We start from the raw sequence: 14,542 nt of genomic DNA on the forward strand, positions 1-14,542 counted from the left end.
AACTCATATGCTTTATTACTACCGTTGACAAAATTGTTTCATGTTTTCAAAATAAAAGCTCTAGCACAAATATAGCAATCGATGCTTTCCTCTTTGAAGGACCATTCTCTTTACTTTTATGTTGAGTCAGTTCACCTATTTCTCTCCACCTCAAGAAGCAAACACTTGTGTGAACCGTGCATTGATTCCTACTTACTTGCATATTGTACTTGTTATATTACTCTATGCTGACAATTATCCATGAGATATACATGTTACAAGTTGAAAGCAACCGCTGAAACTTAATCTTCCTTTGTGTTGCTTCAATGCCTTTACTTTGATTTATTGCTTTATGAGTTAACTCTTATGCAAGACTTATTAATACTTGTCTTGAAGTACTATTCATGAAAAGTCTTTGCTATATGATTCACCTGTTTACTCATGTCATCACCATTGTTTTGATCGCCGCATCCACTACATATGTTTACAAATAGTATGATCAAGGTTATGATGGCATATCACTTCGGAAATTATCTTTGTTATCGTTTTACCCGCTTCTGGACGAGCGTAACTAAGCTTGGGGATGCTTGATACGCCTCCGACGTATCGATAATTTCTTATGTTCTATGCCATATTATTGATGATACCTACATGTTTTATGCACACTTTATGTCATATTCGTGCATTTTCTCGGAACTAACCTATTAACAAGATGCCGAAGTGCCGGCTCCTCGTTTTCTGCTGTTTTTGGTTTCGTAAATCCTAGTAATGAAATATTCTCGGAATTGGACGAAACGAAGACCCAGGGACCTATTTTTCCACGGAGCTTCCGAAGACCGTATAACACACGAAGTGGGGCCACGAGGTGGCGACACCACAAGGCGGCGCGGCCCGGTGGGGCCGCGCGCGCCCTATGGTGTGGCCCCCTCGTGCCGGCCCCCGACTCGCCCTTCCGCCTACTTAAAGCCTCCGTCGCGAAACCCCCGATGCGAAAAACCACGATACGAAAAACCTTACCGAGACGCCGCCGCCGCCGATCCCATCTCGGGGGATTCTGGAGATCTCCTCCGGCACCCTCGCCGGAGAGGGGATTCATCTCCCGGAGGACTCTACACCGCCATGGTCGCCTCCGGAGTGATGAGTGAGTAGTTCACCCCCGGACTATGGGTCCATAGCAGTAGCTAGATGGTTGTCTTCTCCTCATTGTGCTTCATTGTTGGATCTTGTGAGCCGCCTAACATGATCAAGATCATCTATCCGTAATTCTATATGTTGTGTTTGTCGGGATCCGATGGATAGAGAATACCATGTCATGTTAATTATCAAGTTATTACACATGTGTTGTTTATGATCTTGCATGCTCTCCGTTTCTAGTAGAGGCTCTGGCCAAGTTTTTACTTTTAACTCCAAGAGGGAGTACTTATGCTCGATAGTGGGTTCATGCCTCGCATTGACACCGGGACAATGGACGTAAAGTTCTAAGATTGTGTTGTGCCGTTGCCACTAGGGATAAAACATTGGCGCTATGTCCGAGGATGTAGTTGTTGATTACATTACGCACCATACTTAATGCAATTGTCCGTTGCTTTGCAACTTAATACTCTGGAGGGGGTTCGGATGATAACCTGAAGGTGGACTTTTTAGGCACGAGATGCGGTTGGATGGCGGTCTATGTACTTTGTCGTAATGCCCAATTAAATCTCACTATACTTATCATGTCATGTATGTGCATTGTTATGCCCTCTCTATTTGTCAATTGCCCGATCGTAATTTGTTCACCCAACATGCTTTTATCTTATGGGAGAGACACCTCTAGTGAACTCGTGGACCCCGGTCCATTCTTTTATACTGAAATACAAATCGCTGCAATACTTGTTTTTACTGTTTTCTCTGCAAACAATCATCTTCCACACAATACGGTTAATCCTTTGTTACTGACAAGCCGGTGAGATTGACAACTTCATCTGTTTCGTTGGGGCAAAGTACTTTGGTTGTGTTGTGCAGGTTCCACGTTGGCGCCGAATCTCCGGTGTTGCGCCGCACTACATCCCGCCGCCATCAACCTTCAACGTGCTTCTTGACTCCTACTGGTTCGATTAAACCTTGGTTTCTAACTGAGGGAAACTTGCCGCTGTGCGCATCACACCTTCCTCTTGGGGTTCCCAACGGACGTGTCAACTACACGCATCACCTTGTACTGCTACTTGTTTCATGTTCAGATCTGATGCATGTGCTTAGTCTGATGTGTATGGTTAAGTATGCTTGTGCATCTCTAATGTTGATTTCGGTAATTAAACTCACACGGAAATTGCCTAATAATCCAACACAAACAAGCACCCAGACCACCAATTGATTGACTGTTACCGTGTTATGGCCAGAGGATCACTGATGATTGTGTCTCCGAAGAGCTGAAGAGGGCCGCACTAGGTAGTGGAGCGCCGAGCATCGTTGAATCGGTGTGGGCGGCCGCGACCTCGTGCGTGCTTTGACCGTGGCCAGGGCCTGGCCTTGGTGCCTCGAATACCTCGCCCACCAAGCAGCTGGTTGCATGGAAGCGAGACGAGCGCTGATTGATTCGGGCCATGCGTGTGCCTTTCTGCCTTCGCTTGCATAGTCGCATGGCTGGCCTGCCAATACGTATACCATGCAAGTACAGTATAACACAGCTAGATCGGGGCCCATGGATTTTGGGGGCCTGGGGCGACTGCCCTGCCTGCCCCACCCAAGGGCCGGCCCCTGTTCTCGTCTCTCCTCTAGGGATCATAACGTGCCTCCTTATAAAGGTGAGGACATATGGCTTTACATAGCAACCTAAGGGCATCTCCAACCGAGCGACCCAAATGGACGCGCTGGGCCATCCGTTTTGGGTCGTTTGGGTCGTGCACCGGACACCCGGATGTCGCGCGGACGTTCGGAGACGTCCTGCTCGATTTTTATTCCCCAACGCACCCACGATCCAAATTGGGAGCAGCTGGCGTTGCTCAGGGGAGGCGAGGCGCGGGGCGGCCGGTCGCCGCGGGCGCAGCCCCGTTCGCCGCCGCAGGCCCGTCGTTGCGGGCGCAGCCCCATCGCCGCGTGCTGCCCCGTCTCCGCCGCGCGCTGCCCCGTCTCCGGCATGCCCAAACAGTGAGCACCCGCAGCAGCAGCCGCGCAGCAGCGCATGGCCAAAAGCAGCAGCTCCACGGCGTGCACGCGTTCGCAAATTAGAAGCAACAACACCTAGCTGTGGCAGCACTTCGCGCGCCCGCGCTGGCTGGTGGTGAGCAGGCGTGCGCGCGCGACGCGGTGATGTCTACGGGTGCTTCTATTCTTGTAGACAGTGTTGGGTCTCCAAGAGCAGAGGTTTGTAGAACAGCAGTAAGTTTCCCTTAAGTGGATCACCCAAGGTTTATCGAACTCAGGGAGGAAGAGGTCAAAGATATCCCTCTCAAGCAACCCTGCAACCACAAAGCAAGAAGTCTCTTGTGTCCCCCACACCTAATACACTTGTCAGATGTATAGGTGCACTAGTTCGGCGAAGAGATAGTAAAATACATGTGGTATGAATGTATATGAGCAGTAGTAACGACACCAGAAAATAGCTTGATGCTACAACTGGCGTGTGGTTGATGGTGGTGATATTGCAGGCAGGTGAGATGCAGTAGAACAGTAAACAAGCGATGATTTCAGTGTTTGGAAACAAGGCCTAGGGATTATACTTTCACTAGTGAACACTCTCAACATTGATCACATAACAGAATAAATAGATAAATGCTATACTCTACACTCTTTTGTTGGATGATGAACACCACTAATTGTGTAGGATTACGTGAACCCTCAATGCCGGAGTTAACAAGCTCCACAATATTCGATATTCATGTTTAAATAACCTTAGAGTGCATGATAGATCATTGCAATTACACCAAGTACTAACATAGCATGCACACCGTCACTGACAGTACTATGAAAGGGGGAATAAATTGCATCAATACCATCATAGTAATAGTTAACTTCATAATCTACAAGAGATCACAATCATAGCATATACCAAGTACTTCATGATGCACACACTCGTCAACATTACATCATGGAGGAGGAATAGACTACTTTAATAACATCACTAGAGTAGCACATAGATGAATTGTGATACAAAACTCATATGAATCTCAATCATGTAAGGCAGCTCATGAGATCATTGTATTGAAGTACATAGGAGAGAGATTAACCACATAGCTACCGGTACAGCCCCTTAGCCTCGATGGAGAACTACTCCCTCCTCATGGGAGACATCAGCGTTGATGAAGGTGGCGGTGGAGATGGCAGCGGTGTCGATGGAGAAGCCTTCCGGGGGCACTTCCCCGTCCCGGTGGCGTGCCGGAACAGAGACTTCTGTCCCCCAGATCTTGGCTTCGCGATGGCGGCGGCTCTGGAAGGTTTCTCGTACCGTGGCTTTTCCGTCTCGATGTTTTAGGTCAGGGACCTTTATATAGGCGAAGAGGCGGAGTCGGAAGGTCGACGAGGCGGCGACACAGTAGGGGGGCGTGGCCCACCCCCTGGCCGCGCCGCCCTGTCGTCTGGGGCCCACATGGCCCTCCTCTGGCGGCTCTCGGGTGTTCTGGAAGCTTCGTGTGATTCTAAGATGCTGGGCGTTGATTTCGTCCAATTCCGAGAATATTTCCTTGCTAGGATTTCTGAAACCAAAAACAGCAGAAAACAGGAACTGGCACTTCGGCATCTCGTCAATAGGTTAGTGCCAGAAAATGCATAAATATGACATAAAGTATGCATAGAACATGTATATATCATCAATAATGTGGCATGGAACATAAGAAATTATCGATACGTCGGAGACGTATCAGCATCCCCAAGCTTAGTTTTTGCTCGTCCCGAGCAGGTAAACGATAACAAAGATAATTTCTGGAGTGACATGCCATCATAACCTTGATCATACTATTGTAAGCATATGTAATGAATGCAGCGATCAAAACAATGGTAAATGACATGAGTAAACAAATGAATCATATAGCAAAGACTTTTCATGAATAGTACTTTCAAGACAAGCATCAATAAGTCTTGCATAAGAGTTAACTCATAAAGCAATAAATTCATAGTAGAGGTATTGAAGCAACACAAAGGAAGATTAAGTTTCAGCGGTTGCTTTCAACTTGTAACATATATATCTCATGGATATTGTCAATGCAAAGTAATATAACAAGTGCAATATGCAAGTATGTAGGAATCAATGCACAGTTAACACAAGTGTTTGTTTCTTGAGATGGGAGAGAAATAGGTGAACTGACTCAACATAAAAGTAGAAGAAAGGCCCTTCGCAGAGGGAAGCATCGATTGCTATATTTGTGCTAGAGCTTCGGTTTTGAAAACAAGAAACAATTTTGTCAACGGTAGTAATAAAGCATATGTATCATGTAAATTATATCCTACAAGTTGCAAGCCTCATGCATAGTACACTAATAGTGCCCGCACCTTGTCCTAATTAGCTCGGATTACCTGGATTATCACCGCAATGCATATGTTTTAACCAAGTGTCACAAAGGGGTACCTCTATGCCGCCTGTACAAAGGTCTAAGGAGAAAGCTCGCATTGGATTTCTCGTTTTTGATTATTCTCAACTTAGACATCCATACCGGGACAACATAGACAACAGATAATGGACTCCTCTTTAATGCTTAAGCATTCAACAATTATTAATTTTTCTCATATGAGATTGAGGATATTTGTCCAAAACTGAAACTTCCACCATGTATCATGGCTTTAGTTAGCGGCCCAATGTTCATCTCTAACAGTATGCATGCTCAAACCATTCAACTCATGGTAAATCGCCCTTACTTCAGACAAGACGGACATGCATAGCAACTCACATGATATTCAACAAAGAGTAGTTGATGGCGTCCCCAGGAACATGGTTATCGCACAACAAGCAACTTAATAAGAAATAAGATACATAAGTACATATTCAATACCACAATAGTTTTTAGGCTATTTGTCCCATGAGCTATATATTGCAAAGACAAAGAATGGAAATTTAAAGGTAGCACTCAAGCAATTTACTTTGGAATGGCGGAGAAATACCATGTAGTAGGTAGGTATGGTGGACACAAATGGCATAGTGTTTGGCTCAAGGATTTGGATGCACGAGAAGTATTCCCTCTCAATACAAGGCTTAGGCTAGCAAGGTTGTTTGAAGCAAACACAAGTATGAACCGGTGCAGCAAAACTCACATAAAAGACATATTGTAAACATTATAAGACTCTACACCGTCTTTCTTGTTGTTCAAACTCTTTACTAGAAATTATCTAGACATTAGAGACACCAATTATGCAAATCAAATTTTAGCAAGCTATATGTATTTCTTCATTAATAGGTGCAAAGTATATGATGCAAGAGCTTAATCATGAGCACAACAATTGCCAAGTATCAAGTTATTCAAGACATCATACCAATTACTACATATAGCATTTCCCGTTTCCAACCATATAACAATTAACGAAGCAGTTTCAACCTTCGCCATGAACATTAGAAGCTAAGAACACATGTGTTCATATGAACCAGTGGAGCGTGTCTCTCTCCCACACAAGCATTTATTCAAACAAAAACAAAAATAAAAACATACAGACGCTCCAAGTAAAGTACATAAGATGTGATGGAATAAAAATATAGTTTCACTAGAGGAACCTGATAATGTTGTCGATGAAGAAGGGGATGCTGATGCGCGTAGTTGACTTTATGTCTTTTCGTTCAACACGCGTCCGTTGGGAACCCCAAGAGGAAGGTGTGATGCGTACAGCGGCAAGTTTTCCCTCAGTATGAAACCAAGGTTTATCGAACCAGTAGGAGTCAAGAAGCACGTTGAAGGTTGATGGCGGCGAGATGTAGTGCGGCGCAACACCGGGATTCCGGCGCCAACGTGGAACCTCGCACAACACAAACCAAATACTTTGCCCCAACGAAACAGGCGAGGTTGTCAATCTCACCGGCTTGCTTGTAACAAAGGATTAGATGTATAGTGTGGAAGATGATTGTTTGCGTGAAAACGAGTAGAACAAGTATTGCGATAGATTGTATTTCGAGTATAGAGAATTGGACCGGGGTCCACAGTTCACTAGAGGTGTCTCTCCCATAAGATAAACAGCATGTTGGGTGAACAAATTACAGTTGGGCAATTGACAAATAGAGAGGGCATGACCATGCACATACATATTATGATGAGTATAGTGAGATTTAATTGGGTACATAGACCGCTATCCAGCATGCATCTATGCCTAAAAAGTCCACCTTCAGGTTATCATCCGAACCCCTTCCAGTATTAAGTTGCTAACAACAGACAATTGCATTAAGTATTGCGCGTAATGTAATCAATAACTACATCCTCGAACATAGCACCAATGTTTTATCCCTAGTGGCAACAACACATCCATAATCTTAGAGATTTCGTCACTTCCCGCATTCACGGAGACATGAACCCACTATCGAGCATAAATACTCCCTCTTGGAGTTAATAGCAAAAACTTGGCCAGAGCCTCTACTAATAACGGAGAGCATGCAAGATCATAAACAACACATAGATATAAATTGATAATCAACATAACAAGTATTCTCTATTCATCGGATCCCAACAAACACAACATATAGCATTACAGAAAGATGATCTTGATCATGTTCGGCAGCTCACAAGATCCGACAATGAAGCATAATGAGGAGAAGACAACCATCTAGCTACTTCTATGGACCCATAGTCCAGGGGTAGACTACTCACACATCACTCCGGAGGCGACCATGGCGGCGTAGAGTCCTCCGGGAGATGATTCCCCTCTCCGGCAGGGTGCTGGAGGCGATCTCCTGAATCCCCCGAGATGGGATTGGCGCGGCGGCGTCCTCCGGAAGGTTTTCCGTATCGTGGCTCTCGGTACGGGGGTTTCGCGACGAAGGCTTTAAGTAGGCGGAAGGGTAGGTCGGGGGTGACGCGAGGGGCCCGAGGAGACGGGCGGCGTGGCCAAGGGTGGGGCCGCGCCGCTCGCCTCCCCGGCTGCCTCGTGGCCCCACTTCGTTGACTCTTCGGTCTTCCGGAAGCTTCGTGGCAAAATATGACCTCGGGCGTTGATTTCGTCCAATTCGAGAATATTTCCTTAATAGGATTTCGAAACCAAAAACAGCAGAAAACAGACAATCGACACTTCGGCATCTTGTTAATAGGTTAGTTCCAGAAAATGCACAAATATGACATGAAGTGTGCATAAAACATGTAGATATCATCAATAATGTGGCATGGAACATAAGAAATTATCGATACGTCGGAGACGTATCAGATGCCTTGGGCATCCCCAAGCTTAGACGCTTGAGTCTTCTTGAAATATGCAGGGGTGAACCACCGGGGCATCCCCAAGCTTAGAGCTTTCACTCTCCTTGATCATAGTATATCATCCTCCTCTCTTGACCCTTGAAAACTTCCTCCACACCAAACTCAAAACAAACTCATTAGAGGGTTAGTGCATAATCAAAATTCACATGTTCAGAGGTGACACAATCATTCTTAACACTTCTGGACATTGCACAAAGCTAGTGAAAGTTAATGGAATCGAAAAATCCATCAAGCATAGCAAAACAGGCAATGCGAAATAAAAGACAGAATCTTTCAAAAACAGAACAGTCTGTAAATACGAATTTCTAAGAGGTACCAGACTTGCTCAAATGAAAATGCTCAAATTGAATGAAAGTTGCGTAAATATCTGAGGATCACTCACGTAAATTGGCATAATTTTCTGAGTTATCTACAGAGAATTAGGCCCATATTCGTGACAGCAAGAAATGCTTGTTGCACGAGTAATCCAAATCTAGTATGAACCTTACTATCAACGACTTTACTTGGCACAACAATGCACAAAACTAAGATAAGGAGAGGTTGCTACAGTTATAACAACTTCCAAGACACAAATATAAAACAAAAGTATTGTAGTAAAATAAACACATGGGTTATCTCCCAAGAAGTTCTTTCTTTATAGCCATTAAGATGGGCTCATTAGTTTTAATGATGCACTCGCAAGAAATAGTATTTGAAGCAAAAGAGAGCATCAAGAAGCAATTAAAAACAAATTTAAGCCTAACATGCTTCCTATTCATAGGAATCTTGTACACAAATAAATCCATGAAGAGCAAAGTGACAAGATCAGGAAGATAAAACAAGTGTAGTTTCAAAAATTTCAGCACATAGAGAGGTGTTTTAGTAACATGAAGATTTCTACAACCATATTTTCCTCTCTCATAATAATGTCCAGTAGCATCATGAGCAAATTCAACAATATAACTATCACATAAAGCATTCTTATCATGAGTCTCATGCATAAAATTATTACTCTCCACATAAGCATAGTCATTCTTATTAATTGTAGTGGGAGCAAATTCAACAAAGTAGCTATCATTATTATTCTCATCAAGTGTAGGAGGCATAGTATAATCATCATAAAATGTACTCTCCATAGTAGGTGGCACCAAAAGGCTACTATCATTATAATCATCATAAAAAGGAGGTAAAGTATCATCAAAGTAAATTTCCTCCTCAATGCTTGGGGGACTAAAAATATCATGCTCATCAAAACCAGCTTCCCCAAGCTTAGAATTTTCCATAGCATTAGCAACAATGGTATTCAAAGTATTCATACTAATATGTTCCATGGGTTTTTTAATTTTCGCATCAAACCATCCATGTCTTAACTCAGGAAAAAGAATAAAAAACTCCATGTTGCCTTCCATTATGCCAAACTAGTGTAAAACAAGAAACAAAAAGATGCAATTGCAGGATCTAAAGGAAATAGCTTCGAGTACTTACAACGGCGCCGGAAAATAGCTTAGTAGCCGAGATCCGGAGTGTGAGTACCTTTTACCTTTCCTCCCGGCAACGGCGTCGGAAAAGTGCTTGATGTCTACGGGTGCTTCTATTCTTGTAGACAAGTGTTGGGCCTCCAAGAGCAGAGGTTTGTAGAACAACAGCAAGTTTCCCTTAAGTGGATCACCCAAGGTTTATCGAACTCAGGGAGGAAGAGGTCAAAGATATCCCTCTCAAGCAACCCTGCAACCACAAAGTAAGAAGTCTCTCGTGTCCCCAACACACCTAATACACTTGTCAGATGTATAGGTGCACTAGTTCGGCGAAGAGATAGTGAAATATAGGTGGTATGAATGTATACGAGCAGTAGTAACGGCACCAGAAAATAGCTTGATGCTACAACTGGCGTGTGGTTGATGGTGGTGATATTGCAAACGATACGGATGCAAGAGAACAAAGAAACAAGCGATGATTTCAGTATTTGGGAACAAGGCCTAGGGATTATACTTTCACTAGTGGACACTCTCAACATTGATCACATAACAGAATAAATAGATAAATGCTATACTCTACACTCTCTTGTTGGATGATGAACACCACTAATTGTGTAGGATTACACGAACCCTCAATGCCGGAGTTAACAAGCTCCACAATATTCGATATTCATGTTTAAATAACCTTAGAGTGCATGATAGATCATTGCAATTACACCAAGTACTAACATAGCATGCACACCGTCACCGACAGACTATGAAAGGGGGAATAAATTGCATCAATACCATCATAGTAATAGTTAACTTCATAATCTACAAGAGATCACAATCATAGCATATACCAAGTACTTCATGATGCACACACTCGTCAACATTACATCATGGAGGAGGAATAGACTACTTTAATAACATCACTAGAGTAGCACATAGATGAATTGTGATACAAAACTCATATGAATCTCAATCATGTAAGGCAGCTCATGAGATCATTGTATTGAAGTACATAGGAGAGAGATTAACCACATAGCTACCGAGTACGACCCCTTAGCCTCGATGGAGAACTACTCCCTCCTCATGGGAGACAACAGCGTTGATGAAGATGGCGGTGGAGATGGCAGCGCGTGTCGCTCGGAGAAGCCTTCCGGGGCACTTCCCCGTCCCGAGCAGCCGTGCCGAATGCAGACTTCGTCCCCGGCATCTTGGCTTCGCGATGGCGGCGGCTCTGGAAGGTTTCTTGTACCGTGGCTTTTCCGTCTCGATGTTTTAGGTCAGGGACCTTTATATAGGCGAAGAGGCGGAGTCGGAAGGTCGACGAGGCGGCGACACAGTAGTGGGGCGCGGCCCACCCCTGGCCGCGCCGCCCTATCGTCTGGGGCCCACGTGGGCCTCCCTCCGGCGGCTCTCGGGTGTTCCGGAAGCTGTCGGTGATTCTAAGATGCCGTGCGTTGATTTCGTCCAATTCCGAGAATATTTCCTTACTAGGATTTCTGAAACCAATAACAGCAGAAAACAAGAACTGGCACTTCGGCATCTCGTCAATAGGTTAGTGCCGGAAAATGCATAAATATGACATAAAGTATGCATAAAACATGTAGATATCATCAATAATGTGGCATGGAACATAAGAAATTATCGATACGTCGGAGACGTATCACGCGGCCGGTGCGCGCGGCGTTGTGGCAAGTGGTGGCGCGACACAGGGTGTCGTCGAGGCGAGGCGCGGGCTGCGTGGCTTGCGGCGGCGGCGTGGCTCGCGACGCGCCCGGCGTGGCTTGGGGCGGGCGGCACGGGGCGCAGCCGTGGAAGGCGAGGGCGCGGCCGTGGCGTGCGAGGGCGGCGCGGGGCACGGCTCCGAGAGGGCGGCGCGGGGCGCGGCCGTGGCGTGCAAGGGCAGGGCGGGGCGCGGCCGTGGAAGGCGAGGCACGGACGGGGCGGCCCGAGGCCAGCGACGGGGCGGCGTCGAGGCGCTCGTGTCGTGCCGAGGCCACCGACGGGCGGCGTCGAGGCGCTCGTGTCGTGGCGAGGCCAGCGACGGGGCGGCCCGAGGCGCGGCACGGACGGGGCCGCGTCGAGGCTCTCGCGTCGAGGTAAGGCCAGCGACGGGGCGGCGTCGAGGCGCGGCACGTGGCGGCGTCGAGGCGCATGCTCGCGCCGTGGCGGCGCGCGGCCGGCCAGCCGGCCCGTGGCGCCGCAGCCCGGCCACGGCGAGCTCCGCCCCGTCTTCGTCTTGCTCGGCGGCGTCGAGGCCGGCGGCGCTCCTTTCAACTCCGGCGACTTTCAATAGGGCTGAAAAAAGGAGGCAGCGGCGGCGGGGGCCTTCAGGCGAGGGTGGAGGCGGAGCATGGTTAGGCGTGCTCGATTCCGGCGAGGAGCGAGAAAGGTTTCCATGGGGAAAAGGGAACGGAGGAGAGAGAAGGGTGGGGGCCTTGTGGTTGTATTTTGTGTCACTGTCAGATGGGCCAGGAAGCGGACACAGGCAGATACAGTGGACGCCCGCGTGCGTCCGGCTCGCCCCAAAAGTCCCCCAAATTTGCGCCAGTTTTGGGTCAGACCGAACGCTGCACCTGTCCGTTTTTAAGTTGGGTTGCCCCGTTGGGAGCAGGTTTTACCCAAACGGACACATCCGACGTCCGTTTTTGGGTTTGGATGCCCCCGTTGGAGATTCCCTAAGTCGGTATGGTTGCGGAGTCCTCATAAGCATGAGGCGTCTTGTCTTCTACGACAAGTCTCTTTGGCGTATTTGTTGATGACTCCTTCGAACTGACTTTAGCATAAGTCGGCCTAAGTCTCCTCTTGTGCAAGCCCAATATAGGAGTGGCCGTTAGTAGACAACGAGCCCCCCTTATCATTTGGTCCATCTTCGCTTTGGGATACCTGTTTGGTATTCCCACGTGAGATCTGACCTTCTCAAGTTGTATCAAATTTCTGGATTGCGCTTGCTTCGTGATGTCTTGCAAATTTCTCCCTCATACTCCACTATGTAGGCATATCTTCACATATCCATGATCACAAAAGCTTCAAGCATATGACTCTTATAGATACTCATCTCGAACTTGCGCTTCGACTTGATCAACCCTGAATCATATATTCTTCTTTCATAACGATGATGCCTTGAAAGCACGCAAAATTATCACGCTACCTTTTCCTTCTTAAATACATGCTCTCCATGGGATCAACTCTCATGAAAAATTTCGGATCACTCCTTGAATAACACCTCGGTCGACACTTGATCTTCTTAACTTTCTTCTTCTTTCAACCTCGAATCGAACATATGGTTCAAGCATTGCATGCGAACAAATCCTTCAAGTAAAACACAATGCAAACATTAGTCGATAGGGATTGTAATGAGTTAAAAAATCACACATGGAGTCTCCATGCTCTTTCAACGAGGTTCTCCACCATGTTATCAACACCACGTTTGTGGAAACTCACACTTCAATGGTATGTGACATCAAGCAATTTTCTCATCAGAAATCGTCTCACCGCCATGCCCCCTAGGAAGAGAGGGATGTAGTTTTCCTAAAAGCCCTTATTTACATAAGCGAAGATATCAAATTTCCTTTCACGTTGTATGTTCCATGTTAGATTGTGTGTACCACGACTCAAGTTTCTGTGACACTACACATACACGTTGTCGATGCATAGCTTAAGTGCGATGGTATATATTTGGTGGCAGACAGAGGTAGCCAAATCATTGCGAAGATATTTTCCAGGACACACTTTTCCTCTGCCGTTAAGCACCCAAAACTGTTTCAATTACGCTTAGCCAGCTAGCTTGGCGGAAATAAGCACATTACCCACTCTATCGTGTTGCGGCATATGTAGTTGAAGAATGATATGGAATCATACTCTACATTTGGAGTATACACCTTCGTAGCATACACCTCTTCCACGCCTCCCCTCCGCTCCCCTACTTTACTGCCCCTCTGACGATAAGTACCCCTGCCCGCGCAGCCGAAGGCAATCCATCACCCCTCTTTGTGGTTATGGATTATGTTGTTCTCCATGACTCTCGTCACCCCTCCCCGTCCTTATAATTTTTTCCTTTCTATGACAAGCACGCAAGCAAGTGAATGCCTTTTGCCTTCCCTCTCATGAATTTGGATCTAATTCTCGGTGACCCTCTTCGCTCCTCTTCCCAGTTTTTTTTATTGATTTTCCTACCCTTTCTACGATAAGCGCATCCGCGGAATGCCAATAGTCTCTCCCTCCCATCTCTTGGTGAATTTTCTTTTTCACCATGACCCTCTTCACATCTATCATCCCTCTTTCCGGTTCCTTCTACGATAAGTGTCACCGCCGTCAAAGAACACCCATTGCTTACTCCTAATGGATCTCAATTTTCTTATTCTCTATGGAACTGAATTTTCATGCCCCCCTCTGATCACAACCGATGGTTTGGCATCCTGGGTAGATGATAGCATGTGAGTTGTGAACCTCTATTTCGTTAACTCCATGTGAGAGCGATGCAAATCACATACTACCTTTTCCTTACCGACCTCTTCACAACCACTAATTCCACGCAGGGGCGATTTGCGATTGGTTTTATTTCTAAATTTGTTTGATGGTGAGTTGGTTGAGTTCTTCTTTGCGCTGTTGCATCCTACACCGCGAATTGGCCCTATTTTGTTGTTGTTGAGGGTCTGTGAATTGGCACCAGCTGGAAGGAACAAGTTTCCAATTTTCGCTCGTTCAGTTTACACCCTTTCCTCGCGTAGCCCGGGGGTCCGGACATTAAAGTTGCGGTTTTTA

This window comes from Lolium rigidum, chromosome 2 (assembly GCF_022539505.1).
Source record: "Lolium rigidum isolate FL_2022 chromosome 2, APGP_CSIRO_Lrig_0.1, whole genome shotgun sequence".
In the NCBI taxonomy this organism is placed as follows: domain Eukaryota; kingdom Viridiplantae; phylum Streptophyta; class Magnoliopsida; order Poales; family Poaceae; genus Lolium; species Lolium rigidum.